At 45.7% G+C, this 25,309-nt stretch overlaps 1 protein-coding gene across 1 annotated transcript in view; it reads left to right on the top strand.

Annotated features, from left to right (window-relative positions):
- Positions 1 to 50: 50 nt before the first annotated feature.
- Positions 51 to 25,309, top strand: part of RASGEF1C (RasGEF domain family member 1C) — a 66,644-nt gene continuing 41,385 nt past the window's right edge. The window contains exons 1-2 of the mRNA XM_031055172.1: positions 51 to 94; positions 1,671 to 1,812. The gene's annotated coding sequence lies outside the window, so the exon portion shown is untranslated. The remainder of the gene's footprint in view (positions 95 to 1,670; positions 1,813 to 25,309) is intronic.

The raw sequence follows: 25,309 nt of genomic DNA, 5'->3' as shown, positions 1-25,309 counted from the left end.
GGACGGGGCTTGGGGAGCGCTCCCCTCTCCTGCCCTGCTCTATCGGGAGTCCCGGGCTGGAGCTGTGCTTGGGCTCCCGAACATTTGTTTCAGGGTAGGACTTTACCGGTATCAATTTTAGAGTTATTTTGTTTCAGTGAATTTGATTTGAATTGAGCCAGCGGTAGCGGGAAGCTGGGAGGAGAATGTCAGTTTGAGGATTGTTTTCTTTGCCTTACGTTTAAGGATCTCTCCCCCTGTATATTCCATAATGATTTTTTTTTTTTTGCAAAATAATTTTATTGTGCTTTATTAACTCCTGGAGTTTAACAGTCCTCCAAGACAGACAGGCTTGTTAGAGGCTGAAATAATCAGCTCCAAGGCGCAGACAGTGCCCTTGGTCGTAACAGGTGCAGCGTGCATATTCTTATGAACAATGAAATGGTTTCAGCATTCAGGTTTATTTGTATGCTCTGCATTTCTGTGACTCTGGAAAAATTGTCATGCTGTGTTATGTCAAAGATGTGCTTACGGCGTGAGCGTGTCCGCAGTACCCAATTAGCAGGGCAGGGGAGCAGCTGCACAGACCTCCTCAGCCCGTGTGCCTTTAATGCCCGCGGTGTTCCTGGGTGACACCGCATAGCCTCGGGCGTTTTGGTGGCTGTTTGAGGACCCACGCTGGGCGCTGCTCCCTCTGGCACAGCATTAAACACTGGGAGATGACGAGGAAAGGGAGAAGTGCAGAGGAGGAACCATTCAGGCTTTGATTGTATTCTCTGGACTTGATGGTCTCTGCCCATGTTTTGAGTAGGGTGGTGATGGCACATCATATGATGTTCCTGACACCTGAAATACTGACATTTGTATTCCACAGGAGAAATGTCCTGGACATGTATTTTCCAGATAAAAAGATAGTTATTGTTTTTGTGGCTTCCTGGGCTCTTTATTTAAGGCAAACACCCAGAGTGGTACCACAGTTGGGAATTGGCTTCACAGGAGTCACTAAGGAGTTAGAGCTGTACATCAGGAGGAAATTGGACTGGAATTTAATTATTGTTCTCAAACCAGCATAGCTGAAAAGGTGTATCCAGCAGTCCTTGCCCAGGTTCAGCTCTTGCTGTGGGACACCTGTGCTCTGTGCTGCAGCTAGTGGCACCTCGTGCTGGAGGTGTGTCTGCCCTTCTGAGCACTGAAAGGTGCCCCTTGCTGCTGCTCTGTTTCCCAGGACTCTCTTAATCTCCCTGTTTTGTTAGGGATGGGAGTAGGGGTGGGCTGCCTTTGAGGGATGGGGGAGGATGACTTGGTACAGGAGTGAGGATGGGGAGTGCATGTCTTTGTTACACTCTGGCTCTTTGTGCACTTCAACCAAGAAGTGGTAGAGCAAAGGAAGAGTCAAGGCTCTAGCCAGGGGAAAGTGCCTGCTGATGAAGTCCTGGGTGATGTTAATGGAGGCTCTGAACAAAGCAAAGGCACCAGACACGTCTGAGAGGTCTGAGCCTATTGTGAGAGATGCCCTACACTGCACAGGCTTGGAGCTTACCCCATCATAGGAGACAGTGCTTCCTCCTCCAGGAAACTGGTGAAAAAAAGCCATGGATGTGTAATCTGGGGCTTTCAGCCCTCTCCAGAGGTGGGGTCTGCCAGGTCATGCTGATAACTGCAACAGCAGTGAACTTTGTGTTGCTTTGTAGTGTCTGCAAACCTTGGGACGGCAAAGTGTCTTGCAAAGGAGGTGGAGAAGTATAACCAGGATTCCTTGTGATGTCTTAACTTCCTTTGGACTTCTTAGAGCCTCACCCAGCATTCTAATTCCATCCCTCACGGCAGGTGAAGGTAGGGATTTGTTCTGCCTCCTTTGAGTCAGGGCATTTTGTGTAGTTCTAATTCAGCCAAACAAGGAAGATAAACACCTTGTTAACCATTTGTAAGGTGTGACTAATACAGCTCCCTCTGGTTTATTAAGGTAAAAGTGCTGTCTACTGTTAGAATAGAACACGCTTCTCAAAAAGCCTTTACTTAAGAAAATGGTTGTTTATACCATCAATTCAATTTCATCTAATGATATTTCCAAATTTGAGGGCAGAAACCTTGAAAGATTCTTTTTAAATCCTTATAAATAATTAGCAGCCTTATTTAACTTGTTGGACAATTTATGCTGGTGAGAGAGTGATTTGTCCGTTTCACATGGCTGGCAAAAGGTGATGTTGCTGTGAGTAAGCTGGATGATGTTTATGGCTCTGCTACAGCAATGAAGCTCTGCATAGTGGCCCTTTGGTTGCCTGAGGCTTTTCTTGCTATACATGCTTGTTTAGCAGGGTTTGAAAATCATCTCTGGGAGCCAGCTCTGTGTTTATGCTCGTCTGGCCAGGGCTGTGTCCAGGCTGCAGCTGGAGGTGCTCTGCTCTGCAGGAGTGTCTGAGTGCCTGGAGCTCACTGCAGCTCCCTGCTCGCTCTGCCCAGCTCACCTGCACCACAGGAGCTCTGGCCTCACCCCACAGACCTGATCCATCTGCAGGAAAGGGTCAGGATGAGCTGGGCCAGGATGGGGTTGGTGCAGGAGCAGAGACTCCTGAGCACTCTGGGCAGCTGATTTAGCACACTGGTAGCCCCAAGCCCTCAGCTAGCCCAGGAGTTGAGCAGGATGTAAATTGAGTTAGATGTCTCAGATAGTGAGGATGTGAGAGGAGCATGTGCTGAAAATTTTAAGGGGGTTCCATTCCTTTTGCTCAGTATTGTTCCTTTCTGATACTGTTATAAGATGCTTTCTAGGTGCTGCTGAAGGCATGTGGAATTTGTGAGGATTGGGTGGCAGTGCCTGTCCTCTGAGGAAAGCCTCTTCTCTTACTGTAGACAGTTAATAAATGATTGCATTATTTTGCAACTATAAATTCCTAGTCAGAAGTTCAAATCTGTGCAGTGAATTTCTTAATTTATTTAATTTATTCTGTTTTCTGATTTCCTTGCTCAAGGACTGCTCTGTGTGTGTAAGAATAGTAGGTCACATGCTCTGGGTGCTTCTTTCAAATATCACCGTGCTGGTTATTTTAGAAAGGTTTTGTCTAAGCAAACTCACTCTGGACACTTTTCCCACCTGCAGGTTTCCTGAGGGATGCAAAAGCTTAGCAGGTGTATACTGAAGGCTTTTCCTTTGCTGGCCAAATGTTTGCTCATGTCCTAAATATAACTTCTGGGAATTTGTGTTTGTTTTGGAGCTGGGGAGCACTTTTCCCTTTTACTCTCTTTATAGATTCAGAGAATTTAAGCATATGATTAACATTAAACATGTGAATATTCTCCATGGACTCATTTTTTGGATCAAAGGCAGAGTGCTCAGTCTGTTGAAAGGATGGAGCCCACAACCACTAAATGCAGGGAGCTGATCTGCTGCTATGCTTGTCTGAAAGGAATATATGATATGAGTGCTTTGGATTTATGTCTGCCTGTGCCCCAAATCCCTCTGCTAACTGCTGTCTTGATGTTGCTTATCTACAAAGTGCTTACAAGCATTAACAAACCTTTGTGGTGCTGCTGAGACATGTTGTTATGCCCCTTTTCCATAAGGGGATGCTGAGAGAGTTTGGTGATCTCCTGAGACCACTGTGGGTTCTGGACAAAGCTGGGCATGGAACGTGGGGCTGTGAATTCCCAGCCTGGAAGGGGCAGCAGCGCTGGGGCTCTCTGGCACTGCTGGCTCCAACATTGCCATCTCTCACACTGCCAGAATGCTCTCCAGATTTCCATCCTGACACAGAAGCTTCTCGTGTCATCTGCTGGATCAGGCTGCAGTGCAAAACACAGCCTGTCTGCAGGAGTGAGCAGTGGCCTGTTAAGGGAAGGAATCTCAGAGTGAATTGTGGCCGTGCTGGCTCTCAGCCTTGCTGGATGCTGCAGGCAGAGCTGATGCGTCAAGATTCTTCTAATCTGAGCTTAGAGAAAAGGGAATTTTTCCATCTTCTCTAAGTACTGTGATTCTTGATTTCTTGCTGATTTAAAAATACTTACAGTGCCTGTACCAAGCAGGGAGCCTGAGTCCATGTGTATAAATATAGACACCCTAGGTGTGTGTGCCTGTGAGCTGGCAAATGAATCAGTTTCCAAATCTGAGCTTGGCGTGGTGTCACTTTTGGCTCCGAGCTGGTTGTTTTTCATCTTCCTGGTTTTATTGTGTTTCACTTGCTTAAATTAGAAGAATTTCTTGAAAGACAATGGGGAAACTTCAAACATGGAAGAACATGCTTTGCGCTGGTCTCGTGTGCTTGTGCAGAGGTGAGAGGCCAGTGCCTCCCTCCCTTGCCCCTGGTCCATGAGACCCTCCTGGACCCCTGCAGGATTCCAGGACACTGGGAAACTGTGTCCTGTTTATGCTGGGTCCAGGAGTAATAAGTCTTTGCTGTGACAAAAGCAAGGTTCTGTGTTTGTTGAATTTTTCCTTTAGGAAATGCAATTCATCAAAATCCAGTGTTCTGTAATATAAGGCTGGTGACAAATTTGCACAAATTCTCAAGTTTTCCACAAGACAGCCATCTGCTGTACCTGCACACAAACATGTGAGGGACAGACAAGCCCTAACTGGGAACTTAGTACCTTTATGTGCTGGGTAAATGAGCCATCCTGAGCTTTTCATGTATATAATGGCATCTTTTCTTCTTTCCTTTTATCCCCTGTAGGGAACCTGTGTTCTTCTGAACTAATGTTCCCTTCTATAAATGACCAATCAGCCTTCATCGCTGCTTGTTAGATCAGAAACTTATTAGTTAATAGCAGTGCTGTTCTTCCTTTTAGTCCCTTCTACAGCTAAGCTCATGGCATTTACAGACAGACTTGTTAGTCATTAATATTCTTTGTATTCTTCATCTTTGGCTTCAGAAGAGAAGGCCTTTCATCTTTTGCCTTGCTTTGTTTTTTAGAAGAAGCCCAGTTTGACTGGAGGAAAAAAGAAACCAAAAAAACATTTCTCTACTGCTTTCTTACAAGCTTCCAAGCAGTCTCCCCTGCTGACTTTGTACTTTTGCAGTAGACAAACATTGACTTTGTTTTCACAGAATATAGCAGATTTTTTTTTTTTTTAGTTTGCCTTTTTGGTTATGCCTCAGTTGCTTGACAGGACTGGATTAATTAGTCAATGACTGCATCTTTTGCTGAAATTCTCATTCTTTATTCAATTTTAACATCAGGTTTATTATACCTGAAATCAAGTTGGTGTAGAGAGAATGTAAGCATGTGTCTAAATTTAGCAAAATTGTGAAGGATTTCCCTGGTTTGGAGACTAAAAGATTACTGAGATTGATCTGTGGATTCTTGTTCTTTTCTTTAAAATAAACCCAAATGCTGATACCCAGGAATGTGTTTCAAGCCTGTGCACTGGGGGTGACACATGCATGGGCAGGGACGATAGCAAATTGCGTTTCTCAGATGGGGAAGGCTTTGTTAACATCACTGAATTCTCACCACTTGCAAGCGGTCAAATCCTCTCCTAATCTGCAGTGCTAACTAAAATGAAAATACAGAGAACAGCATTTGTTGTCTGTGATCACATGAAATCTCACACCTCATTTCTGAAGAGCAGGGTCAAAAGACAAAAAACTTGGTGCCTGAGCGATGTGTTTTGCTCTTGAGCTTTGTTAAATGCTTTTTTGAGTGTGCCAGGAGTTCATATCCATTCTGCTCAGGTTTCCTCACTCCCAGCTCTGATGCTGTGCACATCACAGTGTGATCATTAAGTGTGATTACTGCATTTTTTGACCTATTTAAAAGTGTCTGGCTGTGAAATTCCGAAGATTCTAATTTAAGCTATAAACCAGATTATTAATGTGCCACCGCTTACACATTTCATGGCTCATTTCCTGATTACAGCAGTTTTGAACGTGGTGTAGGCTGTTCCAATGCATGTGTATAAACATCCTACACCATGTTCAGCCTGGTCACCTGGCTCAGAGATCACGTTCCACAGCTTAAAAACAAACAGAAGGGAAAGCCACAAGTGCAGGAGGTTGGGATGTTCCACGTGGGTGCAGTCAAAAGGCCTGATGCTTTCTGCAGGGCTGGAGCTCAGGACAGGGTGTAGGAATGGGATCATGCAGGGGTATGGAATGGGCAAGGAATGTCTTCAGACAGTCCCTGTGGGCTGGAGAAGGTCCCTGAAAGCATCAGGGATCCATGGCTGTCCCTGGAGTGCTGCCAGGAGACTTCAGCTGTACTGAAACTGGAACGCAGACAAGATGCTGAGTGTAGTCAGTGGATCCGCAGACAGAAAAGATGACTGTGGAGATCTGCAGTGTTTTCCATCACTTTGTTCAAATCTGTCAGCTTGTTCATGGAACTGAAACTCTGCCTCTGCAGAGCCTTCTTATCTGGGTGCAGAAAGAGTTTGGGGTTATGGTTATGTGGGTCACTTGTGGTTCAGCCATTAGGATGAGCCAGCATGGAATAATTTACCAGGGTTACAGGGGCAACTGCAAACAGTGGGTCCAATAGAGAAATTCAGGTGGGAAGATCAAGAGCCGGTGAAAGTGTTGTAGAAAATATCCTGTGAAGCACTTCCATGTAGGTACATTGAGTCTTCTCCTGCTGAGGGCATAAAGGAAAGCTTGTCTTGCTGTGTTTTGTAGGATTAATTACGTGCTGAAAACTGCACCTGGAGATTTCTCTCTGAGCTGGGAACACGTGTAAAGCTAGGTGTGTGAGTGGCTGAGTTTGGTGCTTTGTTCCAGAAGGGCTGAACCTGGTGCTGCGTGAGCTGCCAGATATGGATATCTCCTCTGTGTGAGATTAGCCGTGATTTTATACAAGTTTGGGGTGCAGGATGAAAGCAAGGTGTGCTGCTGTGTATCAGGGGTGGGTTTGTGCTTCTGCTCCTGGCATGTGCACACACTAAACAGCATTTCAGTGTGTGTTGCTTCAGAACTTTAAGAAGGCAGAATTGCTGCCATTTGTTACTCAGTTGCTGGAGCTGATTTGGATCCTTTGGATCCTTCTGTCTTTCTCCCAACTGGAAGGTTGGTAGCAGGGCTGGCTGAGCCCTGGTGGAAGGTATCATTGCACAGTGTACACAGCTGGGAGAGCAGCAGCTTGTCGTTTGCAGTTGTCTTACTTCTTAATGTGGTGTAGTAAATTATAAATGTACACAAACACCTACAGAGTGTTTCATTCATGAGCTGCCAGACTGCAGTGTGCTTTTTGAAAGTGCTGGTTTGGGGGTTGTTTTTGTTTTGTGAGATAATCTCATTATCTGATACCAGGCATTTCCTAAAAGTAAATGGATCACATGAGGACTCTGTGTCCATTAGCGATTCTGCTAATAAAAATTTTGGTGGTTTTTTTTTTCATTCCATAAAAGACCTTCTGTACCACAGCCCTTTTATGCTTTATGGCAGTTATTAGCTGTTACCAGGTCATTTTAGGAAGGTCATTATTTGCTAATGGGTGTGCTGTGGGGCTTAGAAGCATATGCCACAACATCCTGTAGGCCAACAGAAGTATTTGAAAGTATAGATTGTTAGGAAAATGTGCAGGAGGGTTGTATAAATAGCGATGGTTACAGGGATGGCATTTCTCACATGCCTCTCTTCTGGGCTGCAACAGTGCTAACAGCGATCCCATTTGTGAATTAAAGCAAGGATCTTCTGAAGTGGAACCACAAATGACAGCAGAATTAGGATTAAAGGGCGGTCAGTACTGATGGTGAGCCCAACATAACGTACAAGCCTGGCTGCGGTTTGGAGAATGTGCCCATCTAATAAGCAGCTTAACTTCGTGTATTACTGTGAAATAGAAAGAACCATGAAATATGTGATGTGAATAGTAGGCTGGATTTCCCTGTCACTTTGTATTTATGTTCCTGGAGCTGCCCTGGGTTCGCCAGGGTAACTTCTGAATTGCACCCAAGGGAATGAGAGGGGGATTTCCACTTCTCAACACCTTTCTTTTTCATCTGGAAACTGTACTATAATTTCTTTGGTTTAGCCCTAGATTTGAAGTTTTCATATCAGATAAAGTCTGTGCTAAATATCTTAGCAGTAAAACTTAATTGGTCCAAATGTTTTATTTTTCCAGTTCAGCTGCTAAGTGATACAACTGGTCCAGCTCTGTTGAAGGAAAGGGGCATTGTTTCTTTCTCACTAATAGCAGTTGTATCAGGTCATTAAAGGCCAATTCCAGGAGAGATATTAGCAAATACTAAGGCTTGATCCACAGCTCTATGCAGTCAATAAATCAGCAATTGCTGTCTACACAATAGCAGGTCTAGCAGGGTTTGAGTGTCTTTGAGATTGAGAGCCCTTGTCTTGAGTATTGCTTAAGTTTCCTGAAATCAGTTAAATTGAGATAAAGCCAATGACTTCTTCATGTCTCTTGGAGTTGCTCAAAATTTATGTTCCTCACTGAGAATAGACTGTGCTCTGCTGTGGGTTGGGGAAGGTGGAAACTTTTTCCCTTGTACTGTAAATAGCCTGCTGTATATTTGTATTCTAAAGGTGTTCAACCAGTCACTGAAACTGTATTTCCAAATTGCCTTAAATCACTTCCTGATGGTTTCTGTTACAGGTATCCAGGTTTTACCTTTGTAGGCTTTTACATGCGTGAAGTTTCCTTTTGAGATTGTTGTGTCTCCCTTCCCTCCCATCAGAATTCTTCTTTACAGCCACATCCCAGGGGTATGTTGAGGAAAGAAAAGCCTGATGGTACCAGGCCATGTGTTTGGGTGTTTCAGCAAAGGAAACTGGAGGTTCTCTCCTGCACACCTTCCATCCTGACGTTTTGACAAGCCCCATTTAAAAGCTCTTATGGCGAGTGATTTTTATGAGCACGTGTGGAGGGGAATGTGCAAAGTGCTTGGGATAGAAGAAGCATGACAACTGCTTTGTGTAAGCTGATCTGTGTTTGGAGGAACAAATGGCGCATTGAGATGACAAATGGAGCAGCAGAGGTGCAGCTGGGCAGTTCCACAGCAGGGGCACCGCCAGGCAGCTCCGTGGAAGGAGTTTGTAGTCGATAGAAATAATTTCCTATTATCTTTGAGCTTTCTGATGAGTTAATTATATAATTCTCATTGATTTAATTAAATCAGATTCCAAGGGCTTGATTTGCAGAGTTTTCTGGTGGTAGTTTTATAACTAGGTGGACAAATAAATGGCCTTGATTTTCTTGCTGGCTGGGTGGGGTGTCTGGTGGTAATTACTGCATTTATCAAAGTGTCCTTCCATGTTGGAGATGGGCTGGTTTCCAGTTGTGATAGAAACAGGGACAGTGAGATTCTGGGACTCATCCAGTGGCTGCTGTGTCAGAGCTCAAGAGTGAAGTGCTGGCACCCTAAAAGCCAGACTGGTCTCACCAGTTGTGCATCACTCATCCTTTGGGCCACACGGTGCCTTTGTCCTTCCTGGGGAGGGCAAACAAACCCCTGGCACAGACCTGGCACTGCCCCTGCCCAGGGCATTGCTGCTGGCACCCAATAAAGCTCCACTGCAAAGACCCGAGGCTTCGGTACCATCCCAGCTTGGCTTCTCGCCTGGTGAGACAACGTGCAATGTCACATTGCTCTGATTGGTTTTGGTTTCTCTCACACAGGTTCGAATGTGTGTTGGCTTTTGTCAGGAGATCAGGGAGGAATTAAAGCTGCATTCTACTTAATTGTTCCTCAACAGTTCAATTGTGACAAAATTGCTCCACCCCAACTAGTAAAATAACACTTAGGAAGACTTAATTATAACCAATGTCTGAATTTTATTTTTATATATATCTCTTTTATTTCTACTAATTACTGTGTTGAGTAACAAGTTTAATAAGACCAGTTTGTAAGATGAATGACAATAAAAACAGGGGAAGAAGAGAATGCTTGTTTTTTTTCCTGGACAGGAACTGGTGGAATTTGTAGCCATGGGTTAGACTTGCAAAGCCTCCAACCCTCCCTCCCCTATTGGTATTTTTTTTCCTAAAAACAAAGGTGCTGTCAGCACAAGTCACCACATCTTGGAGAGGGTCGTTTACCTTCCATAAATAATAATAAAGGCCTGTATAAATACTCCCCATATGCTGCTGCTGGATTGTATTAGTGAAATATGTCAGTGTTTGTGGTGTGTGCAGCCCCATGTTTGATGGCACCGCTTGAAAAATGAAAGACATTCATGTGAGTTATTTGGGAGACAGTGACAAACCTATTTGGCCAAGCAGGGTCCTGAAGGGAGCATTTCCAGGCTCCCAGCAGAGTGTGTGACCAGGCATCCCCAGCACTGGGGCAGTTTCAGCCCAAGTGCTGCTGGAAGGATGGATGGCTGTGGGGCTTTCCAGTTTACTGGGTTTTCCCAGTGTGACCTGTGGGACCAAGTGCTTACAGGCACCAAGCAGATGGTCATGAAGATCTTTTCTGCATAATTTCCAGATATCTGAAAGCAGGGTGGTTGTTTTGGTTTGTTTTTTTTTTTTTTCCTTTGACAGTTTAGGTGCTGTAGGGTCTCTACTATACCTTGGCATTTCTTAGCCATATTTTACTGATCTTCTTGGATAATCTGTGTGTTGCCAGGACAGAGCTCAGCAGACACAGCAGAATCCAAGGCTGTGGTCAATCCCTAAAGCAATGTAGATTTCCACCTGACAGTGCTGGCTGGAGCAGGTTGCACCCCTGTACATCTGGTGCCCCATTCTGCTGGGTGCAGATGTTTGCATTGGTGACCAGAGTTGGTTTTCTGAGCCAGAAGAACAGGGGTGCTCAGGGACAAGCTGGGTTTGGATTTGGGCAGCCAAGGAGAAGGTTACCCCAGCCACCCCTGCTGCTGGAGCTGTTGTGCTCTGCCTTCCCCATCCAATACAAAGGGACAACTGATAGCAAAGAGCAAGCAAGAAGCAGCTTTTGCCTGCATCTTTTTATGATTTTATCTAGTCCCTGAGCCTTCACTGTATTATCTCCTTAAATCTCTGTGCCTGACACTTTTGCTTTAGCACAGTTGAATGTATTACTGTCCTGGGCTGTAAAAGAAAAGCGTGTGCTGCAAGCTTCCATTGGCTTCCTGGGAGGCTTTGGAGTAAATCTCCCAATGTGCAGCTGCCTGCTTCAATTCTCCCTTTTCATATAGCTCCTTTTCTAGCAGTGAACTATTGCAAGGATAAGTTGCTGTATGCAAATTTGAGATTAAACCTTTTGTGTTTCCAGCATTTTCTGTCTGAGTTGCTCAAAGAGTGGGTGCAGGTTCCCAGCTTTGGGCTCTGGCTGTGCAAATGCCCCAGCTGAGGGCTGGGGGTGCTGCTGCATTCGAGGCTCAGGTTCCTGGGACAGTGAGTGGCAGGATTGATAAAACCTGGGCTGGGTGATTTGTACTGCAGGCAGCAGCAGCACAAGGTGGGGGCTCTTTTGGTTAATGAATATTGAACTTCTCCTGTCTAACAGCAAGTTGTGTCGTGCTCTGCAAATGAGCATCTCTGCAAGAGGCAGAGCTGCAGGCAGGGGGGGCTGCTTGGGAATTCATTAATTCCTGTCTGGGTGAGGAGTCTGCTCCGAACAGGGCTCTGCTGGCCACCAACAGTTGGTGCCATGCAAGATAACTTTTTCCTTTTTCCCTTTTCCAGTTCTAATTATTTTCCTCTCAAAAATCTTTACTCAGGGTTGTATGCTTTTCTCTGGATGCTTCAATCTAGCTGCCCACATTACATTTTCTACATGACAATGTCCTCAAAGAATTGATGTCATAAATTTGTGCACTCGGCAGTCCCTAAATTCAGCTCTATTTGTGGCAGGAGTTCCAAAGGGCAAATGCATCTCAGAAGCATTGTGACTGTTGCATGAAATGGTAATTGTAATGCATGGAGGATCAGCTGCTGATTTATTTTTATTAGTGCAGATGAAAATTACTATGATGTTTCAAGTAGGGCGTAAAATAATACCTTTCATCTCATTCCAGTAGGAATATTAACTTCACATTTTGTATTTCTTTTCTTTCCCAAACCACTGAAAAATGCTTAGTATGTGACTTGAGTGTCTGTTCTATCATGTTTATGTAGGAAGGTTTCTCTTTTTTTTTTCACATTCCTAATAGGAAGAGTGTATTTTGATTTGTTGTTTTTTATGTAGTATAGAAGTTCCAGTTCTTCCTTTGATCAGAAAAGTCTCAGTTTTTAAGCAGAAATGTGCATTTATCCCCATAGACACACTAGGGAATACTTTTCCAAACAGGTCAGTGCAGGTGAACTTCAATTTAAAATCCACCTGGAGTCCAGCATTTGCTATTGCCATGGCTTGTGGGAGGGATGCTTTCTACTCTTGGTTTCCTACAGGTGAGAACCAATTTGTTCCTGGAGACTCCACAGACACACAAGTAGTTCCCTGGAAGGCCGACTGTGAACTGAGGCTCTGAGCAGTGTCTGTGTGCCTGAGTCTCCACTTGTGGAGCTTCCCCAGCTGTCTTGGCAGGAGCTGCAGGGAGGATAAGCCCTTTGGAGACCTCAGCTGTGTCCTGTCTGTGGCAGCTTCATCTGCTGCCCACATCCATGCCTGGGGGTTGTTGGCAGCACAAAAGCAGCCCTGGAAATGGAAAGCAGTGCTCCTTCCTGCTGCCATTCCCCTGGAGAGGTGAGGGGCTCAATGTCCCACTGCTCTACACCTCTGCATGCTGTGCTGCTGCTGCTGCACAGCCCAGGTCAGTCTGTGAGTTAAATTAAGTGATGGCATTGGCCTTGCCAAACATCCCTGGAGAAAGAGTGATGATTGTGCCAGCATGACTCAGTACTCCTGTTCTGAGCCACCAAACCAGAGCAGGGTAAGCAGAGCTGTGAATAACTAAGGGTTTTCATCCCTAGATAAGCTAACAAAAACATGGTTGTGGGCAAGCCAGGACTTCATACCAGCATGTGAGGACCTGAATGTGTTTTTCTGTCGCATTGTCCTGTCTCTGAGTGCTGCTGTAAGAGCATTAGGTAGCAGTGGTGTTCCAGGAGGGTTAATTGCTAGTCTAAATAGCATTGTGGGGGAAATTGTAAAAGGCCTTGAAGAGAATATTAAAGGATTCAAGTATTGCTTAAAGCATTAACAGAAGATGCACATGTAGGTGTGTGCATGCATGTGTGTAATTGACAAAGCAAAGCCTTTGAATTGGAAATCATTGGTACAGAAATACAGTGAAGGGTTTAGAATGGACTTAGTTCAAACAGCCATAGGGACAAGTCAGCAGTAAAAAGATGTATGGCAAGGCATTCCCTTCTTTATCAATTTATTGGTTATACTGGAGGTGGAGTGTGTGCAGAGATGGGACTTCTGGTAGGAAAGGAAAATGAATTTTAGGAAATGGGGAAAATCGCTGAAAGTGCTGTGAGGTGTTCTTAATACATCTTTCTAAAAGTCTGGAGAGGGTCCCTGTGGGTTTTGCTCTGTGTTCCAGGAAGGTGAAGACTGTCCTCTGTCTGGGAAAAGCTTTGCACAGGTGAAGAAATCGGTGTGGTCTAAGACTCCACAGGTGTAAGAGAAAGAAAGTAATGATATGAAAATATTTATAGTGACAAGAAATTGTACACTGCTGAAGTGACATTTCTGCTGTGAATAATTTTCCATAATGAAAGTCAAGACCTGGGCATCCTGGTGAGTTGACTTTGACTCTTTGTAGTGAGAGTGCTCAGAGATGTTCCTGAGGCAGCCAGGTTGGTGCTTATTATTCCATAAAACAACTCAAATAGAGTTTCTCTATCAGAAGCACACATTCTGCTAAGGGCTATGATCAGCTGGCCTGGGGAGTGAACACCTGGAGTTGTGAGGCCAGGGTGTTGTCTGTCCCAAATGCCTTGGAGCCCTCTGTGTCCCCTCATCTGGGCTGAGCATTCTGTGCCTGTAAAGCTTTTTGTAGGCAAACTCTGGGGAGGAATTTGGGGGAAGTGGCTTTGGGAGTGTTACAGGTTGAGCTGGGCAGAGACCTGATAACCCACTCTGCACTTGTGACCAGTCTGTCTGCTGTTGACCTTGTTAGTGATGCTCCTGCCCTCCCACAGCAGGTTTAGGGTGTCTGAGGGGCTCTGATGGAAAGCTGCCATGCTGTGTGCTCCAGAGTGAAGTGGGAGCAGGTATCCATTGGTGGGTTCCACCACTTCTGTTTGCTCAAGCTGTGCACTCACCCACTTGTTGGTGCCCAAGGCCACTGAGGATTTCTGCCCAGTGCTGGGGATGCTGAGCCTGTCCTGCCCACACCCTGCAGTGGGGGTACAAATGCTGTTAACCCCCTCCAAACCAGCTCACACTGTGGCTCACTGTTCACATGAGCATACACAGTGGCCCCCAGGTGCTGAGAGTGTGAGATGTGATATCTGTGCAGGGTATGGGGCCACTTCACTGCTTTATGCTGCAGAGCATAAACCTGCCCCAAGAGCCTTCTGGTCACAGGAGGCAGCTCATCCCTGTCTCTTGAGCTTTTGTAATGCCAACAGGCTGAGTTACTGTGTTTTTTTTTTTTTTACTACTAAGTGCTAAATCTTTGAATGTACCAGCTCCTGTAGGAGGTATTGGTATTTTTAAGGATTGCTTGGTTTCTGCTTGCAAATACACAGCTTGTATTCCTGGATGAAGATATTCTTGGAATACTTCAGTGTGAACCCTCCAGTGGGCAATCTTTTATTCCAGAATAATGGGCCTTTGTCCAATTTAACATAATGTACTCTGGAAGTGGAAGCCTGTAGTTTGTTGTGCAGGAAATGCACTCATTTACCAAATCTCATTAATTAACTGGCACCTATTTAAGGGAAGTCTCTTCTCTCATGTGGTGTTTAAAACCTCATCTATCATAACAGGAGCTCTTTGGTTTTTTAGATTTCATCTTTGATTTTGTAAATGATTCCTTCTGCATATTAAAAGCAATTTTTCTGCTGTTTCTGGTTATGAAAAAGAGACCTCAGCCTTGAGAATTACAGTTTAAGCTGCTCAGAGTTGTGTGGCAGCTCTGTGCTTGCTGCCAGAAGCTGGGACTGTGCTCAGGACACTGCGTCTCTGCCGTTCGACATCATCTTCTACGTGATGAAAAACTAAAGTAGCTATTTTTTTATTCTGTGTGTAGCCCCCACCACTTCTAAAAGGTACAGGATTAATCTTCTGGCTGCCAATCCACAGAGCTTTGCCCACAGCAGAGACGTCCAGCAGTGTCTGCACTGCACCAACTGTGTCAGACAAACCTGGTCGTGTTTCCTCAGTGGGCTCTGTAGAAATAACTGTGCAGATGCTTCTCCTCAGCCACCTCGTCTTTGCTCCTTCCCTTGCTTCACTTTGTCATTTCCAGGTCACTTCCCTTGCCTTTGTCAGCATGTTCAGCATTGCTCTGTGTAGGCACTGCCCCCAGGAGCACTGTCATGCATGCGAAATCCACTCTGGGGCCACGGCGTGGAGTGGCCCATCCACTTGGGAGTGAAATACAGCCATGGGGAAGAACAGGCAAGCTGCTGACCTTCTGGAGGTCAGCTCTGGGCAGGCACACAGGCCCCTTGTCCTGTCCTCCCCCAGTCAGGGTGCCAGGGTGGCCCTGGTGCAGGTGGGTGCACTGCTCCTGCCACCCCCGGCTGCTCTGACTTCTCTTCAGTGGTGCCTGAGCCAATCTATTTCAGTAATGCAATTATTCACATTGAGCTTAATCAATGAGCCACAGAGCAATCTACTGGTGGCTCCAATCAGTGGAATTACTCAGAAGGATCAAGATGAGCTGCTCTTTCTGAAAATGAAGCTGTCTTTCACACAGAAATGAGTTAAGGGGAGCCCTGTTCTTTATGCAGGGCATGCTCAGAGTACCTGTTCATGGGAGTCCTTGCCTTGCTGTAATGTAGGAGTAGGGGTCTGTGCATGTTTGGGAGGATGAGGATTTCCAAGCAGAAGGGCCAGGGTGATAACCTGACAGAGAGAATGGGAATTAAGGCTGCAGAGAGCCCTGCAGTTTGCTGAGTGCCTGCCAGCAGCACCAGCGCAGTGAATAAGAGATGGTTTCAGTGGGACCCAGCTGAGTGCCTCGAGGACAGTGTGGCACAGCCCAGACTGTGATCACAGCCTGAGGTGGGAGTTTGTGCAGCTGTCCAGCTGTGAGCTGCTGTGCCTGGTACCTGCTGGCTTGAGCCTGCTGTCTGTCCCCATGCAAATGTTCCTTATACCTGAGCACTCAGCATGTGGGCAGCTCCTGCCTCTCTCACATGTGCTCCTCCTTCCAAATGACAAGGATACAAGGAGGATTTCAGGAAGTGGGGAGGATTTGGTGTGAAACTGGCTCTGCTCTGTGCTTGGCAGGGTTGGTCCAGGCTCAGCTGAGCGAGGGGAGGCCAAATGTGTCCCCCTGTGTGAGCGTGCCTGGGCTCAGCTGTGGGGAGCAATCCCGCAGGCTGTGAGCCCCGTGCTGGGATTTTTATGGGCACATCTCTGCCTGCACTGGTGCTGTGTGTTCCTCTGCAAACCTGCCTGTGTCTGCTGGCTAGAGCCAAAATCCCAGAGCGCTGTCTCCTCCCCTACATGTGCTGGATGCCACTTGCTCACTGAGAGCGTGGCTCGAAGGTTTTACCCTGCCCATGAACTGATGCCCAAAGGAGTCTCTTCCCCTTCTGGGGCTGTGAATCTCCTCCCTCTCCCTTGGCTCATGTTTGCAGCTGTGGGACTGACAGCAGCAAGCTCCCTGGGCTCACTCTGTGGGCAGTGTTTGCTTTTGCTAAGGGGCAGGGCAGTCCTTGGAGGGGTTTTTTTACCTCTCAGTGTTTTCATCCTCTGCTAGATCGGCAGATTGCACAGCCCCATCCCACTTTCTGCCAGTTGCTGTCTGCTGCGAGGAAAGCAACAGGCAGCAGTGGGAGAGCAGGATCTCTCCTGCACTCTCTGCACAGTCACACCACATCATGTTTAACATCCAAATGCTGTCTTGCCTACTTCTTACCTTGGATGTGACTGCAAGTGGAAACTGCTGAGCTTTTACATGATTAATTTTGAGTTCTGAGTATAAAAATGCAGCCACAAATAGCTGTTTGGCTCTGTAAAGCTAAAATGTTGGGTGCATGTAGTGATTGTTTATTGTCAGACTCTTAATCTGGCTGGGGTCAGTGAGAAGCTGATGGTGAGATCCAAATACTTCCATGCTTTCAGAGACCTCAGTTCCCAAGTTGGAGATTAGCCCCAAATATTCATGGTGATCCTTCCCAAAATGCCTCATCCCAAGGGGTGTAACACTCCCTGCCCATCACTGGGCCTTCAGCTCAAGTTCTTGAGTTTAGCTCCTGTCCCTGGTCATCCTTTGCTGTCCTGCAGAGCTAAGGGGACACAAATCTGAAGGCATTTTGAATTGCCAGAGCCATTTGTATCTTGTGTATTTGAACTCTAGCTGGGGAGGAGGGTTTGTTCTACACTACATTACTGTTATTTTATGGTATTGGTTTGGGTGTTTGGACAGTTTTCGTGCTTTATTTGTAAGCCTCTCCACAGATGTTTATGTGATACCTAAAACCTAGTCTAGGATTCCTGCTGCTCAGTAAAAATTAAAGCATAATTGAAAAACATCCAATTGGATCCAGTTTTTCAACTCATTTCAGATCCCTGATTAGGAAACCCAAAATGTGTTTGAGAAAGCCAAAGTGAACAAGTAACCAATGTCTCGAAGACACCAGGCTGTCTCTGAGCACGTCTCTGGCATTGCTGTTTCCCTTGATTTATAGTTTTAAGCATGGTAACGTTGGGATACGTGTTGGCAAAATGGTAACTTCTCGTGGCAGCCTCTGCAGGCTTCAGGCATCAGTTCAGCAAAACCCAGAACCATCTGAGCAGCTCCATCTCTGCTGGATGGGACGTTTATATGTTTACTACATTTTGAGCACATGAGTATCTTAGTTGGCTGTTGCATTTTGAAGCGCACATTTAAATGATTTACTGACCTGGGGCCTACATACAGATGTGAATATTAAAAATTAAAATTAAAGCATCCAGTCCAGATTGTGAATCTGAAATACATGTTTGCAAGGCAGTCTTGAGGATTTAAGCAAACATTTCCCATTAAGTTGAATGGAAGATACCTGCCTTAACTCCTACAGACTGCTTTGAAAAACATCAAGTGTTGCAGTGTGAAGCCCTAAATGCTGGATGTCTTTGCACTGCAGGTTCCCAGCTCTGAGGATCTTGTAGCATCTCCTGGTCACTGTTTTGCATCAGAACTCTCACTGTCCTTGTCACACTGTGTTGCCAGCCCCTGCAATTTTATCTTTACCTTCATGATACATAATTTTATCTTAAAATAGCAATTCCTCATCCTGATCCGTACAGTTTCAGTTTCTAGTCCTATTTCTACTTAGCATGTGTTGCAGGGGGTGATGAACATTTACAGCCTTTAAATTCCTGAGGGAAGCACTTGAAACACTTGACAGCATTAACCATAAGCACTCTTATGGTTAGGGAATAGGAATTTGATAGATTTGTGCATGTTTTTAAATCTCAAGGCTTTAACACCAGTCTCCTGACCTGTTGCATTGCTGGGGGAGCATCTGGTGCCAGCCTGGCACATGCAGCTTCACAACCTCCCACATGGGCATCAGCCAGACACGAGCACTGGGAGATTGGGTCTGTCCTGCTGTGTTTTTAGCATGAAGCTCAGCTGGATGACACTCCTGCTTCTCTTTCTGCAAAGCACTTATGGTTGTCCCAGCTTCTCACATTTCTCAGTGCTCTGCCTTCTTTATAGTGGTGCTCCAGGGACTCCAGATTGGTGCAGCAAATGTAATTTCTGTGTGCTATTTGTAGAACTGCTTTGGTTTTTTGGAGGTAAAACTGTTTTCCTTCAACTCTGCCTTTTGTTCATAGGCACGGTGCTTGAGGCAGAGCGTTTCATTAAAGATTTATGTAAAGCAGGGGCTGGTCTCTGAAGCAGGAGGATAAAGCTGTGCCTCAGAATGCTAATGCAGAGCTGGAGCAGTTGGAGACGTGCATAATGCAGCACTGGTTGGCATGGGCTGATGTCTCATTCAGGAGAGGGAAACTTGCGCCATGTTGATCTTTGCCACCCTGTAACTTGGAGGATCATTCACATAGCGTAGATGAGGGAACAGAAACATCCTGCAGGCAGGCCCTGCTGGGAGCCCTGAGAGGGCACAGGCTGGGAGGAGTGGAGGGGGTTTGGCTCCAGAGCTGCCTCTGCCCTGACCTCCGTTTGTTGGAAGGAAACCACAACCTTGTGATTTTGTTCTCTCTCTGCCCAATCCTCCCTTTTCCAGCTGGCATGAGCAGAATGTGGAGGTGAAGCTCATGTTTCCTTCACTGAAATCTCTCTGATAACTCCTGCAGTGGCTGAAATGTGGAGAGTGGCCTTTCTTCTGCGCCTGGCTCCCCAGTGGTAGGGAATCCAGGGAGTCTGCCAAACATTGAGACACTTGTGAAAATTTACATGTGCACCCAGTGTGAGTGGCTTCACTGAGTGCCTGGCAGCTGCTGCTGCAATCCTGCCTTGTGGGAGAGCACGTGCGCTCCTGCAGGGCTGGGAGCAGGGACTGTCCCATCCCCATCCCCAGCAGCTCATGCAGAGCCAAGCAGCCACTGTCTGACAGCACTAACCAGATATCTCACAGCATATGGAGCTTCCCCTGGGCTCCACAGTTGTGCACAGGAACCCACAGAACCCTTGCACAACAGTGCTGTTTACTGCTCATGGCAGGTGCAGCTCCTGCTCCCCACTTTGCAGGCAGAGCTCCTTCCTGTCAGGAGGCACCCAGGGCTCCCAGGGACTTGGCAGCCTCCAGCCATGCATTAATGCATTGCTGAGCTGTTTCTTTGGGTGTAAAGGCACGACAGGAAATGGGGCTTGTATTCATGGAAATGTAATTATGTATGTTGTGTAAACTAACTAGTAAAAGTAATTCTGGAACTCATAACAGGACGAGATTTGAATACTTATTAATGAAAACAATGGTGGCTGATGTGTAGGTTGGAATAAACATCTTTATCCAATAGGAAAGGCTGTGTTGTCCCATCCTGCTTTATAGCCCTGGCAGCTGGAAATGACCTTCCTGCAGGCCTTGTGTAGGAGGCTTTGGCAAGTGTGGTTCTGGATTGTCTCTGCTGTGTGGAGATCATGCAAGTTACAGGATAAAAGACTGGATGGAGCAAGCTTGCCTGCACAGGCAGTGCCCTTCCAGGCAGTCTCCTGAAGATAGGATCTCTATATCCCTTCAAAGTCATTCATGGAGAGCCATGATAACGTGGAAATCTCCTGGGCTGTCTCCTCCTGCCAGCAGCTCCAGCTGGGCTCACAGGCCAGACTGCTGCATTGAGGGTGTGAGAAGCAAATGCTGCTGGAGGATTCTGGGCATGCAGAGGGTGCTGGTTGTGAACAGTCTTGTTGAGGGATGAACAGGGTAGGGCTTGACTTGAGGCTGAAATTTCAGCCAGAACAGCTCAAGTGTGAAACAGCTCAAGCTGGAGAGCCCAAAGGTGTGGTTGCAGATGGTCCCTGCGGTGTGAGCTCCCAGCTTACATCAGCTGTTGCACTGCCTGTGTCAGACCCAGGACTGATTGGTTTCACTGATTTCACCATGTACTTGAATTAATACAGCAGACTGTGACACTCTCATTTGCAGCTTGTTTTGAGGTAAGGCTGTCACAAATTGGAAAGTCCACTCCAGTCCTCTTCACATCAATTACCTGCATGGAGGACACCAGCCAAGTGTGTATTTTAACAAGAACACACCTAGAGAAACACCTGGGGGTTTTTGCTCTGCATTTGCCAGAGGCAGGTAATGCCAGCTGATAGCTTTTATAAGGGAAAGTTCTGAGAAACTTGAGTTATTCTGGTGCAAATCAACTTGGTTGCAATGTGAGTAGAGCTAGAGATAAAGATGGGCCAATGTTGTTAATCCTGAACAAAGGATAGTTTTGTAGTTCTCCTAAACCGTGGAATACAAATTGGAAAAAAACCCCAAATCTATTTCTTCATTTTTGTGGTCTCCATTTCTGGGCAGTGCCTGTGATGTAGGACAGCTGAATGTCACCTGGCTTACCTGTTGTGTCTTCAGCAATGAATGCAGGCATCCATCAGCTTCCTGTGACTTTCAGCATCTCTGCAAACAAGCACTGGAAATGGCATTGCTGATGTACAGACAATGTCAGATCAAGAAATAATAGCTTGGCAGTGTCAAGTTGCTGTTTCCCAGCAGCTTTGGAGGACAGGGTATACTTGAAATAAATCTATCAGGTAGGATTTCAAATTGGCCAGGGCTGTAAGTAACAGTTTATTGAGCTTATTTATGATGTGGCACCTAGGAGATGAAATGGAGAAATGTCAAGTGCTTTCAACACACAGTTTAATGCCCCCTCCCCCTTGCTTGGAAGCTCTGTCTTGGCTTCATGCCGGAAGCGTATTATTGTAATAAAACACAATAATTCACATTCTAGGTGCTAAATGGAATTTACCCAGTAATTAAAACTAGAAATAAAATAAATTCATTCATCATCTTCATTCCCAGCATAGCTGACATTCTTACCACTATATATGGTATAAAAATGTGCACCTTGGGGTTTTTAGCTGTTCGTGGTGTAATGACCAAATCCATCTGTGAGAGTCTTGGGAATTGAAGCTGAAGTAAAACCACACAAAAGCTAGATCTGAGCAGTTCCCATAAAGGATGTTTCCACAGTCTCTTCTCCTGAATTTGGACTTTGGCCCAGGCTGGAGCCCATCTTCCTTCCAGACTGATGGTTGTTGCCATTGTACAAAGACAGAGCAGCCTCAAGTTCATCAGCTGAGTAACCATCTGTCTGCCCTCCCACACAGACACCTGAAGATGAGATAATGTTGAAAAGAAAACAAATAATTTAAGTAATTTTAAAGCTTCAAATGCATCTTTCTGCAACCTTTAAAATTTCCAATGTATTTTTTTAATGTGTTAATAGGATAGATATGTTCTTAGAGGTTAAGTTTGCTTGTTGCATTAGAATTATGCATTCATTTTTATAGAGTTGTTTCATAATTGTGCAAAAGGCCTGTGCAAATGCACAAATGAGTTGGATTCAGTCCTGAGGGCCAGCAGCCCTTCTGCAAACCTGGGATGAGTGACTTGAGCCCTGCAGTCTGCTTTGCAAGTTATGTCTCTTTGTGCGGTCTTACTGAGTAAAGCCTTAGTAAGCACTCAAATAATCCAGGACAAGCAGCACAACTGAGCACAGCAATTTCTTTTCAGAGAAGTGCTTGCTAATATTAGGATAAACCTACACAAAATAGAAAAATTAAAGACAACTTTGAAATGAATCCTGAATGCAGCTAGAGGGATCTTGGATTAAAAACCTCTTGTGTGCTGCTTTATGAACAAACAACTTCATCCGTGATAGATTGTGAGCCCTGAGCATACATAACAAGGCAATTAAGAAAAAGCACAGTCAATGGAATAATATTGCATTATCTTTTTGTTTCACATAAGTCCTGTATCTCCTTTCCACTGCCAGTTTGCTGTAAATTGCACCTTGTCATTAATAGGATTATCGATAACTCTGCCAAACAGAGCTTCTGCAGAATTTAGTGTTTGCTAAAATGCCTCCTTCACCATTTAAAAGTGTTACTAATATGCTTTAGACATAAATCTTGTACTGTTAATACCCTAGGTTGCAGCCAGCAGCAAGTAGAGCTCTGTGGATCACTAAAGCTGGAAGGCAGGGACCCACTCCTGCTGTGGGATGCAGTGCATCCAGCTGCTGGAATTTTTTTTGAAGTCTGTTTTTAAAGCTTAAAAGTGAATTTGCCCTTCCCACATGGGGCAAATTCAGGGGTGAATTCCACCCTGGATAAGTTGTCTTGTGCCACAATCAAATGTTCCCCAGACAAGTGGTATTTTCCTTTGCTTTGACTCTCTCCTGCAGCTTCCTTGGAGGTGCAGGTGGTGCAGGTGCTGCTGGTGTTGGCTCTGTGCTGGCCTTGGCCATAGGGACATGGTGATACACAGGTTCAAAGTCTGATGGCTTCTGGGTCACCTGAAGGACATGGGTTCATGTCCAGCAATACAAACTCTTAATCCCCTGCCAGCAAGGCTGCCAGCAGTGGGGCTGCATGTCACACATGTCACACATGTCACTCTGCTTGGACCCAGGGTGGATGACTGCAGGGCATGGGCTCATCTGGGGAAAAAAGACGGAATTGTGGCTGGAACCTTGTCCAAATCACTTTCCTTGCAGAGTAGCATCGTGCTCTGCAGCTTGGGTCTGGGTTTCAGCCAGCAGCTTCTGGTCTTGGTCTTCCTGTCCTGTGTGGGACATTTTTGTGGCACCTGTAGTGTGGCTGTGCAGGGAAAGGGTTGGTGGCACTGGGTCTCCTCTGCCCTCTGACAGCTCCCCACATCCTCCCTGTCTGATGTGGTCCCACAGGTGCTGAGGGGGATTCCAAAGCAGGGCTAGCAAGCAAAGGTGCCATTGCCCATCACTGCAGTTTATTAGGAAGTTATGTTGCAGGATTATCCTGGACCACTGTGCTCCTGCTGAGAAGTGCTTTATTACTGACAGGTCTGAAAGCTGCAGAGGATTTGTAGAAATGAAAATAAATTACTTTCCCATCTGTGCTAAGAGGCAGAGATGAATCTGTCACTGCTTTTGGTGTCCCACCTGCAGCTTCAATCCAGGTTGTTGTCTGGACCATGAACTCATTCAGGTGATCATTGCTTCACCCAGTGTGCCCTGTCTCTGTGTAGTATTCTCTAGTGCATAGTCCAGCTCAGGCTGAAATAACACAAATGGATTTAATTGTTATTTGATGTAGTTGTGTGGTATCAATCTGACATGTAACAAGATACAGACATGCTATGGTACCATCCTGATGTTTTCAGCACAGTGACCAAATTCAGGCCAAGCAAAGATGGTGCAGGGCAATTCCTTGAGATTTTCATTACCAGTGTGGTGATGTTCAGATATTGTTGAAGTCTGTGGCCTGCATGGAGTGGAGCAGTGACCACTGCATGCTCCTGCAGTCCCTTCTCTAGCCTGTGTAAAGCAAAGATTGAGGCCTCCTGCTCGGTCATTTAGAAGATGGTTGTTCTCTCAAAGCAGCAGTTCGTCAGACTGTAATTTTAAAATTGCATTGTGTTTTTCTAGGACTTGGCAGAACTTTTCCAAGACTTTTAAAATAGCGCTCCAGAAAAGCTCATTCCTGGCGCAATTAAAAATGAAAAGAAGGAGGAAGAGTGGTTTGAAGTGAACTGTTTGTTTGGGAGCTGGGTTTTTGTTTCGGTTTTTTCTAAGAGAATGGTGCCTGAAACTCTTGCTTTTGAAGATGTATTCCCATGCTGAGTCACATGCAGGGCTCCTGCAGAACAGCCTGGCTGGTGTTTCAGAGGTCGATATTTGTTGACTATTTCAGTGATGTTGCCGGTGCACAGCTATGGTGTCTCACAGAGGAGGGCTGCAGGCATGCCCTGAGATAAATTGATTCAAAAGGTAGGCACTGCCTCTTGGCAGGTTCCCTGCGCTGGTGTGATTGCAGCACACACCCGGCCGGAGTTGCCATCTTTCACTGGGTGACAAGGACAAACATTTCTGCCTTCAGAGAGAAGGAAGGTTTCTCTATTGTGTGTCACTGTGTCTGGGGAGCGTGTAGCTGCATGTCACCTGTGACAAACGCAGCTTTAGAAATAAGTCTGCTGTGGGTTAAGAGCCTCCATCTGGAGGTTATGTGGCTGTTATGCCACTAAATGTCACTTTAAGTTACAGAGTCTCACTCCAGCCTTATTTCTCAGTGCTTTGGTTGGTGAGCACATGGTTTTGCTGCTGCTCCTCATGAAGTGCATAACTCAGTGTGAGTAAAGACACCCATCTGAAACCATAATGTACAACTACATTAAGCCCCATTAGTTAAGAGTCAGACTGGTGACAAATGAGGGTAAAATGGCCATTTCATTGCTGCATCTGTCTCTTCTCTGTGTAAGTGTTTAATTCTTTGAACAAAGGGTGGGGAATTAAGAGACACCTTTGTGATAGGTTTGGTGCCACTTTGAGCCAGCCCAAGTCTGGGAGAGCAATCTTATTTTCATCACCTCCGTGAGTCATCACAAAAAGTGCCAGCTCAGGTTTGATTGCTGAGATTGCATTGTTGCTGAAGTGTGAGACACGGAGTAGAAGGAGCACAACGTGGTGTTTAGCTGCAAGATTGAGCTCAAGATGCTGACAATTTGAAAAAGCTCGGGTTTGATTTGGTGTGCCAAACAATTTTACTGTTGGAAGAACACACCAGCCATGCGGTGATGTCATTTGCATAGAGTCACTTTACAGATGGTGCCTACAGCTCAGCAGAAGGCTTGGTGTGAATACAAAGACCTCTTCAGGGTTCTTCTAGGTCTCCTGGTTGGAAGAAAGCCAGTACTGATGTGATACTGAAATGCAGGTAGTGAAACTACTCAT

This window comes from Geospiza fortis, unplaced genomic scaffold, assembly GCF_000277835.1.
Source record: "Geospiza fortis unplaced genomic scaffold, GeoFor_1.0 scaffold55, whole genome shotgun sequence".
Taxonomy (NCBI): Eukaryota; Metazoa; Chordata; class Aves; order Passeriformes; family Thraupidae; genus Geospiza; species Geospiza fortis.
Note: the sequence above shows the minus strand (reverse complement) of the source record. Positions and strands in the feature narration are given on the sequence as shown.